The sequence below is a fragment of the Oreochromis niloticus genome, linkage group LG18, assembly GCF_001858045.2.
Source record: "Oreochromis niloticus isolate F11D_XX linkage group LG18, O_niloticus_UMD_NMBU, whole genome shotgun sequence".
Classification (NCBI taxonomy): domain Eukaryota; kingdom Metazoa; phylum Chordata; class Actinopteri; order Cichliformes; family Cichlidae; genus Oreochromis; species Oreochromis niloticus.
The window spans coordinates 20235790-20254250 of NC_031982.2; the positions used below are offsets into that span (position 1 = coordinate 20235790).

General features: G+C 38.0%; 1 long non-coding RNA gene across 2 annotated transcripts in view; it reads left to right on the top strand.

Annotated features, from left to right (window-relative positions):
- The window catches only part of LOC109195674 (uncharacterized), an 88574-nt gene that overhangs the window by 25006 nt on the left and 45107 nt on the right, over positions 1–18461 (top strand). The gene's annotated exons all lie outside the window — the stretch shown is intronic.

Consider the following 18461-nt stretch of genomic DNA (forward strand, 5'->3'; position numbering starts at 1 on the left):
GGCATTCACGTTTACACAAAAGACCACAGCTGAACATGTTTCCCAGTGCCTTAAAACTTGTCTCCCCTCTCTGTGTGTCCCATTTGTCGATGAATAGAATTTTTGGCACTCTAGCTCACATTTACGGCAACAGGACAGTGCATGTGGGATCCATTTAAAATAAAACACAGTTCTCGTGTCGCTATTTGCACCAGTGTGTGTTTTTAATCATTTTAGGACAACGCAGAGCTCTGTGACCAACACAATATCAGGATTTGACTACACGCTGACAGCACTAGCAAGTCGGCTCAGTTCATTGTTGGTTTTGTTCTTTTCTTTTTTATTTTGTGGGATTTGTTGACACTGAAAGATTCATATTCAATTCAGTTTTTTGTTTTAGTAACTGAGACATTTCTCCAACTCTAAAATCTCACTACGCCAAATGTTCTGTTGTTGGCTGCAAAGGCGAACACATGAGGCTTCGTGCTCTCCCAGCAGTGGATTTCATTTAATTTTCATGAACACAAGGAATATGCTTCAAATTAGCACACGAAAGGAGCATACTCTGAAATTCTAAACACTTTAAGACTGATTTCGAACAAATAAACAAAGACTAGATGTGGGTTGTTGTCTTTTCATGTTTTTGTCTTTTATGGTACATTGCAGCCCAAAACGCAAGTCAGTTTTATTTATATAGCGCCAAATCAATATTGTAAGGTAAAAACCCTGCAAGAATAGAGAGAAAACACCAACAATCAGACAAGCCCCTTGGAGCAAGCACTTGGTGAGAGTGGGAAGGAAAAACTCACTTTTAACAGAAAGAAATCTCCAGCAGAGCCAGGCTCAGGGATTGGGCGTGATGGGAAGAAGACAGGATAACAGGATAACCCAGATGGCTCTTTCAGCTCTGACGGTACACAAGCTGGAAAGAGTGCTTCCCCACCAATGGAACAAGACCAGAATACAACAAGCTAGCAGCCAATTAAATTCAATTTGTGCAGACTTATGTTGGCAATTTGTCTGCATTTAAAAATATTTGCAAACCTTTAAGAGTGACCGCAGTCAGTCTAAGTCAGACTACAGTTGTTTGCAGAAAGGTTGCCTGCTATCAGGCAACAGTCTGTAACACCCTAAAGCTCTGAGCAACTATTTAGCCATCACAATTTACAACAGGTTGCAGAATATGAAAAACATTCAATACAATCACCAGGCAGCCACCATTTTTTTTATTTAATGCAAGTTTGGTCAGGATGATGGTGGTGGTACATTTTTAAAATTTATTTAATAAAATATCAGTATTTGGTGTCCCTGAATTGATAAGATATTGAGATACTTTGCTGTATCCCTCCTGAGTACAGCCCACAGTGTTGGGTGTGCTCCGATCTATTGTAAAGAAAAACGTCATGAGTCAATAACTTGTTATTTACTTTTTCAGACGTAGCATTACACACTGCTGACATGGTGAACTGGAGTCTCGCTCAATCCCAGCATGGACAATGCTGCTATTATCCTTTAATAAAAAGAAAAAAAAACAAACAAAAAACCGTATTACATCTACAAGTGCAATCAAAAGAAATACTCTAAAATGTATTGTTTGTACTGGAAAAAGAAAAACGGAGCAAATGAGGAAGACTCAAGGCCGGTGACTTTGTAGCTACAATGTGAAAACAACTCCAACAACTTTGTAAAAGTTTTCATCAATGTTCACAAATCAGCCGTTTCAGAAATAATTGTTCATGAAAATGTTCATTAAAATCAGAGGTGACGTTTGGACAGTAGCCAAGCAGGGCAATGTTTGTCCATCAGTTTCTATTTATGGCCAAATATTATGTTGCTAGGTAACAGCCAGCTCTATCAGAGTTATCAAATTAGCATTAGCAGCTCAGTGAGCGGCAGAAACGTATATGTCTGATGTCATCTGTTCCCTTCTGCAGCCTCAAAGAGAAACACAAAGAAATGTTCCAGCGGAAGATGCAGAAGCTACTGTTGGAACTGACTAACATCAGTGACACAAAAACCACACAAACGCCAGTAAATGGTGTTTATTTGTCTGGCCATTGTAATTTACTGTGACTAAATGGATGCTGAAATATTGACAAATCCTTTCCAAGGATCCATAAAACGAGCTATCTCACAAAGGAGTGCTCTAGACACAAACTATAAAAAGTCTTGGTCTGGCAGGTTGCCTGAAGGGCAAGTGAAAACAAAGGCCACCTACGCACAGACTATCAGTGACAAGAGAAAGACGGCCAGACAGGCAATCCCACCAGGAACACTTTCACCTGAGCCGCAGACAAAAGCAGTTGCTGGGAGAAAAGCGCGTGAGTGGAGCGGAGAGATTTATTTCTTCTTTCATTTTCATTCAGTAAAACTCACAGTTTTACTGGGTTGCATCTTTCTCTGCAGTTTTGCCTTACAAATATAGTGTTTTGAGAAAGTTGCAAACACTGTATATACTCCCCCCCCCTCTGTGTGTGTGTGTGTGTGTATGTGTGTGTGTACTCATGTTTCCCTGTACATGTATGAATGAGTCATCCCAGGGTGACCCCACCCTATGTGGGCGGTTGATTTGGCGGGCTGGGAGTATTTGGCCTCCGTCAGTCTGCCTGTCCCAGAACTGCTCATAACTGGGCTCTTTGTTTCAAATGTCACTCCTCTCAAAGGAAGGGAAGGCATCCACTCGCGCTCTTTTTTTGTTGTTTTGTACTGCCCGACCCACATAATATTACTGCCTGGAACTGGCTGGTAACATATCCTAAAAATCCAACCAATAGTTCTTTTTTTTCCAGCTTGATTTTAAACAAAGGAGACTCTGAACTTGCATTGGGGTCTTATTTATCTTCAAAGAGTTCACAGTTTTGGGACCAAGTCTGTGTGTTCTTTGGGGAAAATAAAAGGCTGGCTCATGACTATGAAGAGCGCAGTATAAGTGAGGAGTGAAAGGATTTAGTATCCTTTCCTGCGTTACTTCTTGGGCATAAAAAACTGTGCTTTTGTGGCAGCGTTTGAAGTTGTTTTGAAACAAATTTTAGCTTAGCTAACTTGTGCCAAAGCAAAACACAAGCTGATGAGAACTGATTGCTTTCTTTACTCCAAATGGGCAAACACCTTAATGTCATTTCACAGTAGATTAGAAGTTATTGCATCACCTTATCCAGTATTCAAGGTTTCACAAATTCACTAACTATTCTATTATGTCTGACAACAGTTTTACATTATATTGGCCATGTTCTTGCAAACTGCCTGGAGGAGTGGGAGTAGATTTTCATTGCCTAAATTAAGGTTAAACGTTAACACATTTGGGTGTTTTTATGCAGGCCTTCCTTTTTCAGTATCTCCTCTGACAAGCTCGACTTCAGCATTAGGAGAAATACAGCATCTTTACATCAAAGAGACAGAAAATTTCCACCTTTAATATTCAATATCCTTCTTTGCAACACATCCATAAAAGCTCTGCTTTATATGGTTCACCAAAGATGAAAAATTTAAAGATCATGATAAATCATGTAATTCTTTCAGGGGTGACTGCACCGCAAGGAAGTTGTGTAAGCAGTATTCATTTTTTTTGTTTCTTTTTTTGGTGAATCATTATTTCTTCTTACCCTGGTAGCTCTTGCTTTTGGTCCCAGTCCAAGCCATCAGAAAACCACAGATTCAGAGGAAATGAGTGGCTCTAAATCCCATAAAAGGCCAACAGGGTTGAAGCTGCTGAACATTCATCACTTTACATCTTTTTGTCACATGACATAAATAGATATGTATATATATGTGTGTATATATATATATATGTATATGTATATATATATATATATATATATATATATATATATATATATATATCTTTATATATATATGTATATATATATATATATAGTGTTTATTATTTATTTATTTTTTAGGAGAAGGCTGTCAGGCTGTTCAAAAAGCAATGCAGAATTAAAGGATGAAAGCAAGTTGGAAGAAAACCGACAGGTAGTTCAGTCTAGTGTTGAATGTTAGTGAGGTAAAATACAAAAAAACCTGCTGCCTGCTGTATGATTGACAGACAGTCGCACTTCAGCTGGAGCCCAACAGGAGTCCCAGGGCTTCAGAGCTGACCAAGACATGCTCTCTTTTTTCTTTTCACATCACAAGTAAAACATGAGATTGATTTGGGCTGAAAAACAAATGACAGACTAAATTTGCGCAATTATATCCTCACACGTGCCAAAATTTCTTGCCAAACTGCCGTTTAGAGTAGTGAGTCATTTTTCACCCTTTATCCAGCAAATCACTGATCAGACCTAAACGATGCGGCAGCAGCCCTGCCATGAACCTGCCTTTTAAACTGTAAAACAGTCATTTTACACTAATTTTAATCACTACTAGGTCTGAATGGGCGAGTGAATGTGAGTGCGATTGGTTTTCTCTGCCTATGTGTTAGCCCTGTGACAGACTGGCGACCTGTCCAGGGTGTACCCTGCCTATCGCCCTAAGACAGCTGGGATAGGCTCCAGCGTCCCCTGCAACCCTGAAAGGATAAGCAGATGGATGGATATAGTTTTTCATTACAAATCTCAAAATCTCAAACAGTTCTCTTTTTTCTTTACTCCTAACTTTTCTAGTCGTAAAGTAAAAAGCTCATATGGCAACATGACATTTATACACGGTGTTAAAATGTGACAAAGCTCATAATTAAATTTAAAGGTTACTGTAACGTTTGATAATATAGCTGTGGATTGCTTTTGTTTTGTTTGTGTGGTAGAGGTTATTGCAAACAGCTCAATAATCACTTGGTATCAGCAAAGTGTTTGCAAAGGGCAGCAGAAGTTGAGGTAATTTACAACAATAAGATGTTTTCATTGCAGCGAGTCAACAGGCATTTTGTGTGAGGGGTCCTAAAAGCTTTGGCTCGATACTAATTGCAGCAAACTAGCAGAAGCCAGAGCAACACAGAAATATACATTGATTTGTCTCTAATTATGTCATCTAATGAACATTCTGATAAACTTAGAATAAATTCATTCATTCATAAGAGCAACAACAGCTAGTGTTGGCTAGCAGCAGCTAAGAGCAGCAAAAACTGCAAGCTTCAAAGTAAACATCATACTGACAGCCTGTAACAACTACTAGCTATGAACTGTAGCTAGAATAATGCATTTAAATTGTGAGGAGTAAGATGAGAACTCAGTTGATTGCAATTTTACACAAAGTTACATTTAACTGAGTAGGTATGACGTAGAGAGAGGTTAAAGCACATTTAGGTGTATCTGCCCTTTTATACTTTGATACTTCACTGATACTAAACATGATTAAGCATTTAAAGAAATGCCCTGCCATAATACATAGCAACACCTCAGCATATGTTCGAATCATCGTCTTATATATTAATCTGTGTCATATTTCTTCAACTGTAAAGTATCTTTTTCACATTTAAGCAAAGCTGGTAAGTTTCTTGATCCTCTGAATTTATTGGGAGGCATTTTGTTAACGACATACACCGGCTTTGTGTTATAACGAGAAAACAGAGACGCTGTTATAAGTAGCATACTTCTTGGATTAAAATGGTTACCAGTCGTGGCTTGAAAATATGTCGTAATAACGTAAAAACTGTCTAGTTAAAAAATATTGTTAGCGAGAAATCCCAGTTGGCTTGTTTCGATAATCCATTTAGGATTAAAATGGATAGTTCACATGAAATTCTGAAATAAGGGTACCTCTATCAAAAGGATTAAACAATCCAACCCACTAGCACCTACGCACACCTTCGCACAAGAGGTCCTTGTATATTAAGGTGGGGCAGATTTTAGCTGTTAAGAGTCCAAATTTCTCAAAGAGGCAATCACAGAGTACAATAGGAAAAAAAATGCAGCAGGACAGGCGCGGCCTGCATTACATGAATAATGATTTAATGTTTAAACAATCTATTTTTAGAAAGCATAGGTAATATAAGTTCATAATGTTGCACAAGGATGTAAAAATGTTTTATGTTGTGGACCATACCACTGAATCTTCTGAATCTCTCTTACAAAGTATGAGAGATGCCACGAGTTTAATCACTACATTTAGACTGATCTCACTGACCACATTATCATCAACAATAAAGGCCCAAGAAAAAATGCCATAAAGGCTCGAATAATGATTTATTATACAGTAATACACTAAACATACACAAAGCTATTGTTTCGAGTGGACTTGTTTTCTATGACTTGAGTTAACTTGAATTGACTGCCAAGCACCGCCCTAAATGTAGCTGCATGCATGCCATATCACGCCTTTAAATTAAAACTGAACAACTGAAGTCAGCATCAGGTCAGGGCGGAGTCCTGTCACACTGACTTGTTAATGAAGCGTGCGTTAACCCTTGATTTCCTGAAAAAATTTGACATCAAATCAAATCGTGCTACAGTAAACAGCAGAATAATTAGTTACAGTCTATATTTTCTTCACAATGTAACCAGTTTTTGTATTATATGTACAGAAAAATTACTGGTTACTGGTAACTAACCAAAGGTTCTACACATTATTATTTTACATAAACCTTAAATACTAAATACTTTTGCACCACAAAGGCAAGGAAATGTACTGCTGTGTAATTGTATAGTTTACTATACTGCAACACAGAAATGTTTCAGTTCAGCCCCAAGTGCCTCATGCAAAGAAGCAATTTTCGGTGTGTTGATTAGTCAAATAAGTTCTTACAGAGTAAGAAGATAAAGAGAGAGGCATTGTCAGATGAATAAAAAGCTGCTGCGGGAGTAGTGTGGCTCCAGTTCACTCTGGTCCTGGTTATGAATCTGTGCTGCTCATTGTCTGACATCCTCTTCTTTGAAGTTTCATCTAAACGCTGAGGGTAAAGACCAGAGTTGCTGGCTTGCACGGAGATCACGTGTGTGGCAATGGAAATCTTAATTTCCATTTGATGGTGCTTTTAAACATCTATCCTACAACAATCATCATTTTAAATAAATGATGCCACAGCAGCAACCTTTCTAAAACATGTTTGCTGTCTTCTTCCAGTTATCAGCTTTTGCACATCTGTGCATTCGTAAGGCTAATTGGCAAACTTGTCTCACTTTATGACCCTACAAGGTTTCGCTACGTCCACATTAGAGAGACTGAAACAATGTGTATATGGAAATCCTCAAAGGACTCCATAAACAACCCTGCTGGATATATAAAGGTCAGTAAATCATCCAAATCTGGCCTGCGAAACATATTGAAATTCTGGGAGCATGCTCACAGAAAAAAAAAATGCATGATTTTATTTTATCTGTGTTCGAGTGCCAGGAAACACTAAATTTACACAGTTTGTGAACTGAAAAGGCAGGAAGGTCAAATGAAGAAGGTACAACTTAAAGGCGACGTGGCAAAATAGAAACAATGTGCAAATCAGAATTTAGCCAGCGAAATTATCTTTGTCACCTCAATTAGATTATGTCTGAAAAAAATATGAAACACTCAGCATTGCAGCAGTTGAGTGTATGAATGTAAACAGTCTGGAGAAAGTCATTCATATTGACCAGCAGACCGTAAAACAAGAAGGTTCAAGTTTCCTTTAGTTTCTCTGTGTGTAATTGTCTGGACAGCTAGTAGCTGGAAGTTCTGGCGTCTTCTGATATTTGAGAAGAAAAACATTTCCCAAATGCAAAAATAAATAACGATAAAAGTAATTTACTGGGAAAATGTGGTGGCAGTTGTGTGGCTGCAGACTTAAAAAGTGGCGATTGTGATCAATAAACCCGTGCTGCACACACATGTTGTTTATTTTCAGATTTATAATAAATTGCTGCTTGAACAGGAGCAAGGCACTGGACTGATTTTGACATTTTGGACACTTCATTATTTTTGAGTGATTACTGGGCGATTAACAGATGAAATGTTGCATAACTATAATTTTCACATGTATCAAATGTGACAGCCTATGAGCGTCTTTGCAGAAAGATCTGGATGCTACTTGTTTCTATTTAATGAGGGTTTTTTCAGTTCACAGAGATTAAAAAAATACATTTGCACATACAATAATTACACTCACTGGACACCTAATTAGGTACACCTCTTCAACTGCTACTTAATGCAACTGTCTAATCAGTCAACCACATGTTAACAACTCAGTGTAATTAGGCATGAAGACATGCTCTTGCTGAAATAAAACCTGAGCATCAAAATGGAAAAGTGATGTGATTTAAGTGACCTCAGCTGTTTTACAGGCTGGTCTGAGTATTTTAGAAACTGCTGATCTATAGCCATCTCTAGAGTTTGTAGAGGATATCTTAAAAGAGAAAGTGAGCAGCAGTTTTCTCTCTAGAAAATAGCTTTTGATGTCCGTGGTCAGAAGAGAATGGCCAGACTGTCTAGGCAAGAGTAACTCAAATAATCACTCATTGCCATCAAAGTATGAAGAAGAGCATATCTGAATGCACAACACCTTAAACACTGAAGCAGAAGACAACAACAGGTGCTCGTTCTGTTACCTAAGAAGAGAAAATTGGGGCAACAATTCCCACCGGTTCACTAAAAATGAAAACAATTGGAAAAACTGGTTGGTTTGTGCTGCGACATTTGGATAATTGGGTCAAAATTTGCCATATACAACATGAAAGCACGGATCAATCCTACCTTGTATCAGTGGCTGGTGGTGTAATGGTGTGGAGGATATTTTCTTGGCACACAATGAGGCCTATTAGTACCAACTCAGCTTTGTTTAAACACCACAGCCTACCTGAATGTTGTTGCTAATCATAGCCAACCCTTTAAAACCACAGAGTAGCCATTTTCTCTCTGCTGCTTTCAGCAGGATAGTACACCATGTCACAAATCATCTTAACCTCATCTCTTGAACGTGGCAATGAGCTCACCGTACTCAAATGGCCTCCACAATAACCGAATCTCAATCCAACAGAGCACCCCTGGGATGTGGTAGAATGAGAGATTTGCATTATGGATGTGCAGCTGACAAATCTGCATCAGCTGTGTGATGCTATCATATGAGCATGAACCAAAATCTCTGAGGAAAGTTTCCAGCACCTTGTTGAATCTATGCCACACAGATTTAAGACAGCGCTGAAGTTAAAAGGTGAGCCAACCCCGCATGGGCAAGGTGTAATTAATGAAGTGTCGGGTTTGTGTATATAGCACCGTATACAGTCATATGGAGTCACAGCCCTTCATAGTAAGAGGCAGCTTGAGCTCTTATACTAGACTAGAATAAATTATTGTCATTCATTGTCATTCAGAACATACACCAGTGCACATGGGAACAAAGTTTCAGTGCATTTTTTTGCCATCAGACTGGAATAATGAATAAATCCAAATCTAAAGGTATATGAAAAAGGAATCTAGGATATATTTACATGTAAGAATATAAGAGAAATTTGTCAATATGCAATATTATTAAAAAAAAACTGTACAGAATAATACGAAGGGGTGGGGGTGCAGTTTTTATATGCACAAGGCGTATCATGTCATTTACAAGAAGACTCAGTGCTCTCTCTGTGCTGCTCCTTCAGGCAGTATAATTGAAGTGACTGGGTATGCTTACTGTATATGTGGTCCTAATAAATCGAAACAAGCGGAGAAAGCCCCTGCATGCTACAGTAAACAGTGCTTTTTTAAGTAGAGATAGGAATTTAAAACAAAGCCAAGTGACTCAGTCAGGCAAGTTTAAACAATATGCTGATGACTCTCTGCAATCAATCTGCTCTAACTGACCTCGACCACACCCCACACCTACCGAGGCTGATGTCTTTCACCATGTCCTCCAGTACAGAGGAGAATGTGGTGGAAAATGTAAACACCATGAGTCACATCAGGGCTCACATCTAGCTGTAAAGCATTGCACAAACAGGCAGCAGTGTTATGGGTCACAGACTCACAAATTGGAACCACCTACCCATGGTTTTTATTTATAGTACCCTCATTGTAAGTCTTGTTACTCGGTGATGGATGAGTATCAGGTTACTAATTTAAAGGTGACTAGTTCTGTAAAAATCTAAAAAATGAGGCGTTAAATGTAACTAGGGCAAATAAGGTCTGAAATATGGCACTTTTACTGGCAGTGTCCCTTGTATTTGTATATTTGAGAAGTAACTTCCAACAGTGCGTCTGTATGCAGAATAAGACAGTTTATTTCTGTAAATATCCTCATAACATACAACTTCATGATTAAAATAAACCAAACTGGAGCTTTTAATAACATCTTAAAGATTCATGTTCTAATTACTCCTTCTATCCACGATAAAGTGCGATCGTGTGTCAGCCTTTGGAGAGATGGATTTGTAATTGCCTTTCCGAGTACCATGATGCATTACTTCCCTGTTTTGATTAATAACAAATGATGGATTACTCTGAAGGCACATCCATATTTTTAATAATCTCCTTCCTTTGTGTCTTCTCCAGATGTAAAATCTTGGATTTTAATACAGTAATATCCATGGCTGAGCCATTTAGCCTTTGAGAGATATATCTTTTTGGCGTTGTGTATTACTCACTGCAAAGTTCTTGGTTTCTCTGTTTTTTAAATGATGCATCCTGATAAAAAGGGAGAGAGTTTTGTTTTATTATTTTACAAGTGCAAGTGTAATCTTTCTTTGGCAGGATGAACTGTTCTGTGTAGCCCAGACATGCAGGATTACAGAGTTGTACGAGTTTCTTCTTTGTTGGTTATGGTGAACTCTACTTATTCTGACAGGAGCAAATATTAGATCAGGGGCAAATAATAAGAAACCTCTGTGTGAATGAAACCACTTCTTTCCCAGAGGGGAGTAGTGATGAAGACAGATTTTCTAAAGTTGGATAAAGAAAAAAAAAAGGCTCAGGGAGCAACTTTCATATTACTGCATGGCTCCCCTTCATAGATTCCTGCATCAATAATAGCAATGTTGGCCTGTTGATAGAGCACAGTGATGGTTCCCAGAGGGCAATTTATAACTGCTATGATGTTGATGGGGGTGTAATAAAATTAGTTTGAATGTCCTTAGAGCAGGGATATTAAACTAATTTTGCAGTGTAGGCCACATATGGCCCACTTTGATCTTAAGTGTCTTCAGACATTTAACTAAATATTTAATCCCTGACATATCCTAAAGAAAGAAGAAGTGCAATTTACATCACAGTTTTCTACATGATAAATGTGTAAAATACCAGAAAAGGTTCTGGTAGCTCATTGGCTAGACTGTCCTGTGTTTATAATAAAGTTATAGTAAGGTTATAATAAGGCTCTTTTTCTAAAGTTGATACTAGAAAACAGCAATTTTTCTGTCATTTAATTGTTGATTACGTAACTATTTGGTGTAGTGGGAATGGCAGTGGGGAGTTCTTTATCGATAGAAATACTTAAATACACGTTCGAAATCTATGCACATATTTACCAAAACCTTACACTTGGCAAGATCTTTGCCGGGCCTTTTCCGGGCACTGTTCTTGAGGTGATGACGTAACCAGCGCGCTCCTGCAGAGGCGCTGCATGCGTCAGCATGGCTTGTCATTTATAAGTAAATTTTGCGTTACTACAACATAAAGAAGAATTTCATGACGCAGTTCAGCTGTGAAGGTTCAAAACACAAAAAAGTGTAAATAGTTCTGATAACTCAGGGCCATTACTGTGACGCAAAAAGTGCTGGTTATTTGTTCTCTAAATAGTATTAAAATGTTAGCTAATGTAGGCTAGATTGTTAGAGCTAATTAATTTTAGCTTTCTAAACTATAGGTCCACTGGTATATCCTTAAGAGCTTGTGTGCTATTAGTTTCCTATTCTGTTCAAACTGGGCTTCATTTGCCGTGTACCTACCAACAAATTCTGTGAAGAGCAGAGAAAACTTTACTTTGAGGCAAAGTAAAGTTTTTTAACCACATTTCACTTGTGATTGTAAAAATAATTATGATAATGCATCGAGAAACATAAAAGGGCTTTCAAAAGGGGAAACTTGCTTCTAGAAGGACTTCTTTGTTAAATAACTGGTTAGATGACCTGAAACAGTTACCCACCATCCACCTGCAAGTACATAAAATAACTCATTTACATTAAATGAATACATTTAAATTGAATGTTGTTGTAATGTTTTACTATATTATATACATTTTTTTTTTCATTTTTACAAAGTAACTAACTTAGATTAAGTTTATTTACATTACATTAAGCAAATTTACATTTATATTTAATGTTGTGAAATGGTGTTGAATATAGAAGTGATGAATACTCAGGTAACAGAGACAGTAATATAGAATAATTATGTTTCTCTTGTGTAATGAGCTGAAATGGCATCAGATATATTAAATAATACAAAATACTTCCAATGGCTGAGACACGGCTTGCATTATGTATATTAATAAAGGGCATGGATTTTATAATGATCTGGATTTAAAAATTATTAAAAAATAAACAAATATTAAAATTTTAATACACAAACATTTCTTTAACAGATAATATTCATAATTTCTGGTACAAGGAACTGCAGTGCAAGCACCAGCACACGGAGAAGAAAAATGAAGCGCTCCAGAGAAATGCACAACTGCTGAAAGATGAGGAACAACTGGAAGAGACACAAAGCAAAAACATTGAAATTTGAAAACGAGAAACAAGAACTGGAGAAAATATGCATAGAAATGCAGAGTAAAATCCAAGCACTGCTGAGCAAAAAAACCCCCAAACTATTTGCAAAGATTGTATAACAAAGCACAATAAACAAACATCGAAATGCAAGAGGAGAAGTGACAACAGGAGAAAAAGCATAATGACATCCAGTGTACGCTACACAAACTGCAGAGGAGACATCAAGAGTTACTGGACATCCATAACAAAGTACAAGAAACAAACAACGATATGCAGGAAAAGAAAGTTCAAGAAGAAAAATATAAAGAAATGCAAGAGAAAAATGAAGAACTGCAACAAAAGCATGAAGAAAATCAAGAAAAATTAGAAGAACTGCAGAAAAGGTGTAAGAAACTTGAGGTGCAGCATGGAGAGCTTTTCAATGAGGTGACAAGCCTCATAGCGCAGAACAAAGATCTGCAGGAACTGTGCCTGGAAAATAAGAAAAATCACTCGAGGTTTTGCTGGAAGAAGGACTCAGTAAATTCACTGTGCTTCAAATTTAATGTTGTTTAGAAACATTAATGATGGATACGGATCAATAACTTAAACTGAGCTTTATTTAATTGGATTCCTGTTTTGAGTTCTTTATTATTCTAAACCTGACCAGTCCTGTGTTTTGGTTCATGTTTTCATTATTATCTTAGTGTGTTGAGTTTAAGAATATTTACTTTTCATGGAGTTGTATATGCCTGTTTATATGATTTACTATTACATTCTAGTGTTAGCTGCTGATTCCCTAGGAATGTACCTCTGTTCCTTTCCTGTTTTGTTCTGATCACTAGTTTCCTCGGGTCTCGTTTTGGGTTTTTACTAACCATCTGATGGACTGTCTTGATTGTTTTCACCTGTGTCTTGTTCCCCCAACTTTGCATTATCCCTAGTCAGGCTTCTGCGTGTATAAATAGCCCAGTTTTCCCTGTGTCCTCTGGCAGGATGTTTGTTTCTCTACCTTGTCTGTACTCTGTGCTCCTCTTGGTTATTCTTGATGGGCAGAGTGAGGCTGAAAGTTTTTTAACACAGTTTAGCCAGAAATTTACAGAGATTTCAAAACAATCGGACATCCATCTCCACAGAGGCACCTACTGGAGACTTTTGTTATTATTATATTTTTAAAAAACGATTCCGTTAAATAATAACACAGAAGATTGTTGCACAATTGGAATCAAGGCTAATTATTAGGCAAGATTATCAATAAATAATTATTGATAATCAACACATGTTTTGGAGAAATTGTCACACACCAAAGCAAGAACATTTTTTGAGAGAGTTAGACAACAGGCTGTGACTCTAAGGCTGTTTCAGCAAATACTGGACTGGTACCTACTGTTTCACCTTCTTAGTAATTCAGTGTAATGGAGAAATAGAGAACAGTCTGCAATGTTTATTGTGATAACTACATTTGTTTTGTAGATTTAATTGTCACGTACTTTGCAGTTAGGCTAAATGTAAACAACAGGGATTTCTGTGAAAGATTTATCATCTACAGAGGAAAGTGTGAATGACTGTAGTTAATTATGCTTATGGAGAATGAAGATGAATAAGAGAAAATCACATTAATAATGTCTACATTTGTTGTAGTTCAGTTGTTTTGGGCCCTGAGACTTGCCAAAAACTTGTTCAAACTTATTGCGAATATACATAAATATTTTTTGCTAAGCTCTAAAAGTGTGGATATACAGCACATTGTTCCTGCAAATAAACAAGTGGACCATGTGCCCTATGAAGCAAATGCATTTGTGAGGTATCTTTTGACCTCTACAGTGGTGTCAGCGGTTGCATTGTATGTACTACACTCACCTGGCAGTAAAAAGTTCCTACAAACAGTCTGAGTCCTCCGCTATCGCTGCTTCTGCCACTCCTGCTGTTGATGATGATGATGATGACTTTTACTGGGAGTTTGTGGTGACATTAGATTTGTTCTACACATCATCAATCAAACTTAAAAGCAGCAGGTAAGCCACCAGTAGAAACTGCACTGAAACACATCAAAAACCTCAATTAGCCGTGGTCACGTGAGGTGGGTGACATGAACCACACTCCACAGCAGCATTTCAAAACATCTGCACTTCATAAGCTTGACACAGTGTTGACACATCAGTATGAAGTAGCCCTACCAATTATATATGGTGTTTGCTTTTTGGGCTTTTCCTCATCTCCTAACTCCTGCATCAACGTCAATACATTGTCTTGCTTTTTGTTAATACGTCTGCTTCCTGTTCCTGCTGCCATCCACGAACTGTGACGTTTACTTTATTTTCCTGCCAAATACCTGCCAAACTATTGTTTTAAGCCTCGTAATGACCTAACAAAGAATAAATGACTGTTCAAGTTCATTTAAAATGGCATAAACTTTGTAAACCCCTGAGAACGCTCAACTTCAAAAAGCAGGGTTTCTTCAATGGGCTCTAAGAGCAGATGGTTAAACTTCCACAGTTTGGTAGATCTTGAATTTTAAATGATTTCCTGGCAGCACACCAAATATATTAGGATCCCTGCAGGAAAGTAAAGTCTGTGCCAGTTCTCAAGTTTTACTAATGTAAAATATGGCTGGTGAAATCTGCTTTAGCTGAAACGTTTTCACCTCTGCCAAAATCTTAAAAACCAGAATAAAATTATAGGCTCAAAAGTAAACATTGAAAAAAAGTTTGTGCTTTAAATGTGTGTTTCTATTGACGGTTTAATTCCTAAGGTGAGTTTCTGAGAAATTTTGTAGCCGCTGGAAAATCACTTGAGTCACACCTGAATCCTTTGTATTACAGCTGGAAATAGACACACACATGCATGCACACAAACACACAGAGCGGGGTTGGTCGCATGAGCCATGTGCTTGTAGATATCTGTTGGCATCTGGCTCTTATTTCCTTTCTTCATGTCACAGGCCCAAAAGCTTTGAGCATGAGTCACAGGCCTCAGACCTCCGGGACATCCAGGCTCGCCTCTAAAGAGACAATACATGATCGCTGGAAATGTCACAAGCGTTTTGCAGAAATACAGTAAATGAGTCAGACACAATCTTTAAAAAATGAATCTTTTTACACCACAGGGAGCACGCTTTTCCACACCAGACAACCGTTTACTAGATTAAACACATTTAGCCCATTACAGTGAGCTACTACTATTTCAGCATTAGGTTTACTTCTTGTGATTAATTAGGTGAACGATTTAAAAGACACATACTCACTCATGGCTTTTTTTTACTTCTCCTGTCAGGATTGTAGTTTTTTGTTTTGTTTTGTTTTTCTAAGTCCACCACAGCCCTCGTGTGTGTTTTTGTTTCATGGTTCGTGGGATGTGCCGTTATTGCACAAGATGTTGGCGCAGACGTGCTTGGGAAAATATACACGCATACATTTTTAATGAAATGAAAATAAGAGACACTCACATGTCACAAACTGCATGACTTAAACCATGAGGGCTTTCTCCTGAACAACACAAAACTGGGTGTAATTTTCCAATGAATGAAGATATCTGATACGTTAGCAGCGTGCTGTTTTTATCTTTAAAACTGTTGATAATCTCTCTCTTAGCACTTATTCAGACTTTATGGATCATAGAAATTGTTTTGATTTATCTAAGCCTGTTTTTTTTCTAGTGTTTTGGACTCTCTGTGATTAGTGGTGGAAGTGTGGGAACAACACTGGGGCCAGAGGCCATGCTTTGTTCTCTTTCTGCTGTGCTCTGGTCCATTTTGGCCCTTAGGGGACATTTTGAGGAAGGTGGGCCATAACAACGATTCACTGACTCACCAGTTGCACAGACCGCTTGGCAATTTCCACAGTGTATTCAAATGTGCGTCACAGCACTTGAAACACGGCGGTGGAATATACAATAATCAGACGCAGGCAATGTGCCAGCTTGGGTGCTGGCAGGCATACAGGATGTCTCAGTCCTCTGCATTTTACTGCTGTGCGCCTGGTTTGCCCTCTGCTCTTATCTCATCCAGGGCTGGATATGGAGGAAATGTAGCAGACCTCTACTTCCCGACCTGACAGCTGCTCCATGTGCTCTGTCTGTCTGAGAAACTGTCAGGGGTGAATCCTTTACATAGATGACGCAGTAAAAAGAACAAAAAATGCAATTTTTGTACTTATTTCCACCAAATATTCACCAAAACCCTCAAATGATCAGAAGCAGCCATGAACCCATCGCTTAAATTAGTACTGCTGTGTGCAGCGGATGTCTCATATTTTTATTCTTGTATTTTACACCACAACAGGCATATATTAAAAACACGGGGATCACTGTGTTTGATCTGAATGAATCTGCACCAGTTTTCATAGATTTGTGTGTTTTCAGTAAAAGCTAATATGCTGAGTGCCACAGACAACACACGAGGCAGGAAGCTGTGAAGTATTTAAAGCACAGCGCTCTATGGATGCAGGTCTAGGTCCAGGATAAAAGTATAAAATAACACAGAAATCACAGTAAAACACAAGTACAGAGGTTTTATCGGGTAAAGCTACAATATCACAGATGAATTGCTTAGGCCTAATTATGTAGTTAAATGATTTTATCTGGTGGGTTTCTTGTTTAGGTGAAGTGTGATCCCTGTAAGCTGATCATACAGCGTAACACCCTTTGTCGGTAAAGTAACCGAATAAGATGGAATTAAAGCAGTGGAATGCTTTTCTTCATTCAGGGTGTTTTGTTCATCACTGTTATTACTGTATATGTTGTATTTTTCCCGCAATGCAAGACACATGTTCAGACTAGCAAATGAGATTTATTTTGAAAGTAAATTGAATTTTCTGAAATGCCTTTTATGGCTTGCACCAAAGACTTGGGTGGGGGGGTTATAGCACCTCCCACAAGACCCGGTTAAAATTATTCATAATAATAAAACATAAATGCACTCAAGTAATGTACATTGAGTAACATCGCATACCTCCTACTCATCCAAATCGACATATATGAATGCATTACTGCTGTGTGTGCCATACAAAAGAATATTAAAGGAATATTTTGTGATTCTAATGTAACCCAGTGAGTTTACACGACTCAGTAATGCACTACAACATGTTATTGTAATTTTGATTCATCATTACTCTGTTAATCACAGAGTTGAGCTAAAGTAAATCAATAGTAAAGTATAAATAATATAAATATAAGAATAAAACCCCAAAGAGTATGTTTAACACCCCTACTGGTTAGGAAGGAACAAGCCCCGCCTTTCCCTGCTCTGTACCGTCATGCGCTCAGACACAGAGAGAGACGGAGGTGCACGAGACCATCGCTGATTTTCACCGCCAAGCTTGTTGCTGGAAAATAACTATTAACTTGATAAATTGAGCAAATATCCATACCGGAGATCTGCATTGACCTTGGAGAACTGGACCTGATTTGTTGTGAACATTTTGGACTTTGAAACCATCGCGGTGAGTCAGAAGCTGTTAAGCTAACCTTGAAGCTAAAAAGCTAACAAGGAGTTAACAGGGAATATAATGGCCCAATTTCAATGTTGTAGATCTGCACGGGTGCGGATGAAGCGGACAAGATCCTCTCTGAGAGTTGAACATTAGAAGTGTGCTGGTGAGTTAAACTGGGACTGGGCGAATCAGGATAATGGAAAAGCTAACTAGCCTGATGCTCGTAGCTGTACCTGTAGCTGACCACGTTTTCACTGTGGGAGAACACACGGGGTTTCTCACGGAGTTCAGCCACTCTGAGCACTCAGCTTGTGTGCTGATGATATTCTAATATTACTTGTTGAATAATAAATGCACTAAAATAAGATGATGGGATAAGTTAATTTTGATCTTAGAGGTCATGAATCTATTTTATTTTTTTGTTACATTTGATGCTCCAGCGGCACTGTATAGATGTCCCTGCATATTCTTATTGTGCCAGTGCCTTACCACATACTGTAAAACTACAGCCTGTGGGCTTTTGTACATTTTTTGGTAATTTTAT